Source organism: Plasmodium fragile (genome assembly GCF_000956335.1).
Source record: "Plasmodium fragile strain nilgiri unplaced genomic scaffold supercont1.75, whole genome shotgun sequence".
In the NCBI taxonomy this organism is placed as follows: Eukaryota; Apicomplexa; class Aconoidasida; order Haemosporida; family Plasmodiidae; genus Plasmodium; species Plasmodium fragile.
This window is the reverse complement of record NW_012192655.1, coordinates 101,347-107,175: the sequence shown is the minus strand read 5'-3', so window position 1 is coordinate 107,175 and position 5,829 is coordinate 101,347.

The following is a 5,829-nucleotide window of genomic DNA, read 5'->3' as shown; positions in this document are numbered from 1 at the left end:
TTTTTTTTTTTTTCTTTTTTATCATATGAAGCGCTCTTCCTGTTTTATTCTGTTGTTGATTTGTGGTACTGCTGGTTAGCAGCACTGCAGATTAGCTGTGTTGTTGATTAGCAGTGTTATTTTATTTGTATTTATATATGTTTCAAATCTTTATATAAATAGAGCATAAATAGGCATAAAATACATTTAACAAACTAAAGGCGTTAACAGCCAAAGTACTACTTTTTGACACTCGCCAAATGTAAGTACATCAAAGAAAACAAATACTAACAGGTGTTGGGTTTAGAGCGCTGGGTAATTATCCGCGCACATAAATTTGCCGGATGGCACTCCCATGTACATACGACTGGTGTTCATGAAGATTTTGAGGAACCAAGTGGGAAAATATGTGGTATACAGAGAAACATTATAAAAAGAATACAAATTATTCGTTGTTTTGGGGGGGGGGGCAAAAATTTACGTACATAAAAATATATGTACAACAGTTGAGTTCATATGGAGAACAGGCAACTGAGCATATATGGGTTCAGGCGCATGGTTTTACGCCTATACTTCACAGGTGCGCTTCAAAAGTACACAACGCGAATGTACATCCAGATGTACACTTAAAAATAGGTGTTCTTTTTCTGTTTTTTTTTTCGCTTAAATGAGTTAACACATAACGGAGGGTGATGTAAATAATTCGAATGTATCTAATGTAACAAGAACATACGTACGTACATACGCACGCATAGATGAAGATGATCAACTTTTAAAGGTATGCCAAAATTGGGTATCTATTAAAGCAACTGTGCTGGCATATATAGATGCGCACGAATGGGGAAATGATGAAGGCAAACATATTCAATGGGTAACGTATAGGTGGAGGTATGTTAACACGTCGCGGGGGGGGCAAGCTGAACGAGTTGTCGTGTTGTCGCGTTGCACGCCTGCGCGCTACACGAATGTGGGATGCATACACGTATGCATATAATTACTTACAAAACAACGAAAATGAAAACACAAATAAATTAACGCTGTTTCGCCCATTTAAATCGAATACTTCAGATGTATATTTACAACACATATAAAGATTAAAAGGGAGTTTAAATATGAATTAACAAAATGAAGCTAATTTACATAGCCATATACATATGTACACGTACATTTGTATACGCGGTATAAAAATAAATAATAACAAGGCTAAAAATAAAAACAGGCGTGGATACGCATACATAATGTGGTATACTCTGATATACCATGCGCACAATTGTGACATACTTACATATTGTACAGATACATTATATACACATATTATAGGCCAAAGGGAAAATTCAAAACAACTGGAATATTAATTAAAAACATACGTAAATATTTGATGCATAAGGCTGATTCATAAGGTTGTTATATAAGGTTGATAATAAAATTGATTCATACGGTTGATGCATAAGGTTCATGCATAAGGCTGTTACATAATGTTGTTACATAAAGTTGTTACATAAGGTTGATAATAAAGTTGATGCATAGGGTTCATGAATAAAAAGTTGAAGATTCGTCAACACCTGCAGTTGTACATCGTTACAATTGAAAAAATAAAAATTTTTGAATGCAAAATGAAAAAAATATATTTGCCAATTTTTTTTTTTTCTTTGTTGTTTTTTTTTTTTTTTTTAATTATTTGCTCATCGTTATAACATCCATTTATGTAGCTATAATATTCCTCTTGGATATTTACCCTGTAATTTCACCCGGGGAGATACCCGATTTGTTATGTGGCTGCTTTTACTACTGTTCAAAGTAGGCGCACGCACTGCATAGCAAAATATGTGCATAATATCCTTACGTAACTTGCACGCATATATGTACATATTCTGCACAAATGACACATGTAACAGGGAAATGTAAAAAAAAAAAAAATGCCAAGTTCCTCACGTGGAACCTCACGAATCGCAATGACACAGAGTAACAGTTGAGCTGAACAACATTTGAGGGGTTCGTGAATTTAAAAAAAAAAAAAATGTGAAAGAAAAGTATGACACAACGATGATATATCCGCAGGTTTATGTAAATGCATAAGCATACACCGATGTGGGTAACGGAGGCAAGGTGAAAAGGCATAAAAGTTTATCTTATCAAAAAGGCCACATAACAAATTTTCACATTTTAAAAAACACTTAATTGATTTTACATTTAAAACGCACATGTTCCATGTAAAATAATAAATTATTTAGTTGGCGCTGTTTAATGTGAAAAAAAAGGTGATGTATAATTTTGAATTACCACGGTGTGGCCCATATGTCACGTATATGTGTGCGGTAGTTTATATATAAATTGTGCATTAAAATATACACGTGAGCGTGATGATAAGCACATTTTTTTTTTTGTTTTTTGCAGTTCTTCGTGTTACTATCACGGGGAGTTCCTTTTTTTATTTTATTATTATTTTTTTTTTTTTCTATTTTGTATCGTTTTTTTAAGGTGTTCAAAAATGTAGAAAACGGTTTGTAGGATATAAGGCAAGAACAAAATGAGCATTTGTAATGTGAAGGTAAGGATTCGGGTAATCACCCCGGGTGAGCAACGTTAGATGTGCATTTATAGGTGCGGTTCAAATGCACATTAAGTGTAAAGGCGTAAACTGGCTTCTCCACCTGTACATAGTTGTTCCTAAACGCGCAGGGTTACATTTTTTGCACAGATGGCGTAAGCACGAAAAACGTATGATTATAAATATAGCTCAATTGTTTTCTAATCATTTAAGTGAACACCTCAACCACAAAGAGAGTTTACCTTCAACATGGCTTACAACACATATAAATTATTTTATTTTTAACATTTTTGAAAAAGGTTTTTTCTTAAATGGGAAAGTTGTGCCAAATGTAGATACATATGTAGCGCATGCCTAAACTGTGTATATATTAATTTATGAGTCCAGGTAATCATACATATATCTAAGTGGACATATTTGCAAAATAGGGCTTTATACATTTTACATGATAAAAAAGAATCTTTCCCCTTCCAGCCACACACAGTGGCACACTATATATATATGCATAAGTGCATGCTTAACATTCCGCTTTTAAGTGAAAAGTCTACAAAAATGATAAAATGAGAAAATGGTTAAATACTCCCAATGAGATACCCTGCGGGGTTACCGAAGTGAAACTCTCCCGATCTCTTTATGTGTCAAAAAGGGGCATGTAAAAAATGTAGCCAAGTAGCGCCAATTCTTCACACAGCACATAACGCTTATGTGTATCTTCACATATAAATAAGTTTGCACATCTGTGCTGGTGGTGGCGCGTGCACGTGCATTGCTTTATCAGGGTATGTGATGCAGCAAATGCAGCCCTCGTTGATATGGGTTCCTCCTATGTTTAGGACAGCACCACAATTCATCTTAAGTATAACACCACTAGCCTAAACACAAAAACTCAGTTTTAGGTTCTAAGAGGTGGAATGGCAAAAGTAAAATAATGTAAAACTAAGTAAAAGGGTTATCTATCCAAGGCTTCCAAGCAAGCACGCAACTTAGTGAACTATCCTCCCCAGGTAGTCCCATTTGACCCATAGAAAAAAGAAGCGTCATTGCAACGAAAAGGGAAATTCAAAAAATTCCAACGATGGGGGAGTTATATATTATAAGCGAAAGCAATGTACATAATAAGTAGCTGGTCCCTTTCTGCAGAAAAATGTTCCATGTATAAATGATTCTATACCACAGGTAACGTTCACGTATATATCGAGAAGCAATTCGCTAACGATGCGATTCTACATCTCTTTAAAAAGGAAGTAAAAATGATTGTGTACCCAATAAGTCATAGGAGGGCAGTATGCATAAACGTAAGTTAACGATACGATTGCAGCATGTGTTTCTATTTATACACACACCGCATCTCATTGCGGACATATTAATTTTGAGCAAGTGATCATATTGAGCAAATGAACTGCTATGTGTGCCATGCTCAAAGTGCATGTGTAACGTCGCATAGGTTTCATTATTTACATGTTGCCCTTTATCTTCAAAGTTAGTTATTTGTCCTGATAAAATAAAAGCGACTGCTTCACTACGTGACGAACTATGCGCACATCATACAAGATCTTACCTGTAACGAATTAAGGTAGGTTTTCTTGTCCCCATTTTTTTTTATTTTTTTTTTTTAGCCTCCTTTATTATTGTCGCATTTATGTTTTCATATGTTGGCTGCGTTTCTACGAATCTGACATTTTTGAACTACTTCTCCGTTCACATGGCAACGCAGAAACACACGAGCTTCATTTTTTACTTTACGCAACTGTATTTGTTACTTTTGCTGTGGATGATTTGGCGCTAGTTTATGCATCTAGCGTGGCAGCAGAATGGGCACCTTTTTTGCTACTAGTGCTTGAGCCTTTGCAGGTACAAGCATGCATGAATACGTACACACACACACAAACACGTGTGTATTTATATCTTTGTAACCTCCTTATCGATGTTAGAGGAACAGTTCAACATTATCACACTTTTGTCACAACTAAAAGAGGCCCCTAGGAATGCACCTCACATGCTCAAGTAGGTATCGTCCATGTGCCACTATAAGGAAGAGCGAATAGAACAACTTGCATATGATATGCCAACATGTAAGAAGTCCCTCCTTGAGACTTATTTACTCAAACACAAGCAGCTGTTCCTTAAGTGTTACGAAACGTGGAGGTTACGAACATTTTGTAGTAGGAATAAATTACCACGTAGATCGCTATTTCGTGTCAAAACCCCTTGCGTTCTGTTTGCTTCCTCCCAACTGCTGTCAGTCGTGCACAAGCCGAACCTAACTTTAAAGGGGGATTTAACTCTCTTGGTTTTCTTATTGTTGCCTAATTTTTTTCCTCCACTAATCGTACAGCTGTGCGCTTACGCACGCACTGTGTAAGGAGCGCCGTAGCAGCTAAAACTAAGCGCATCATAAAGAAGGTTACAAGAGGTTACTTTTTTCACCATCGTCACTGCGAAATATTTTTAAAATAAGAAAAAGGAAACCCTTTTTACGTTAACAATTCAGCAAAAAAAAAAATTATATTTAATGCATATTGCAACCCCGCCCCGACGAAACAACATCCTCCACAATGTCTGCACTTGTTCTGCGTTATGCACACGTCGTTTGAACACGCAACAGCATAAGCCAAAAGGTGAAACCCTTTCCTTACAGATCGTTTCCAAGTAAATCACTAAATTGATAGCTTTTTATTCCATTTTTTTTTTTCGCTTCCATAATAATTTTTTTGCTACTGTTTTTTAAAAAAAACAAAAAAAAAAAAACTATGTACGGTTCAACAATGATCTTTAAATGTTTATAGGCGTTTTTTTTAAATTTATCGTTCGTATAAATATTGAATAATTAAAAAAAAAAAAAGTACACGTATGGACATAATTTTAAGAAATTGCATGTATCAACATATACACACGTTTTCGTTTTATTAATAATTTTCTGTTACATGTTTTGAATGCATTCTTTCTCTATTTCTGCGTGTACAGAAACATAAATACACTGATGTAAAAATATATATATGTGGGTGTATATATGCATACGTACGCATATGTATATACACACACATATATATACATATTTACATACGTACGTGCACATGCATGCGCATCAGGAGTTAAAAATACAGTTAAATTCAAAATAGTTAAGGCGTGTTTTGTTTTAAAAAAACAGGTTCACTAGTAAGTTTCACAATTGTTAAAAAATTGATAAAATTACAAGATGCATGGTCAAATATATATGCCATCTTTTTTGAAGACTTCTTTTTTTTTTTTTTTTTTTTTTTTTTTTCTTTTTTTTTTTTTTTTTTTTTTTTTTTTTTTTTTTT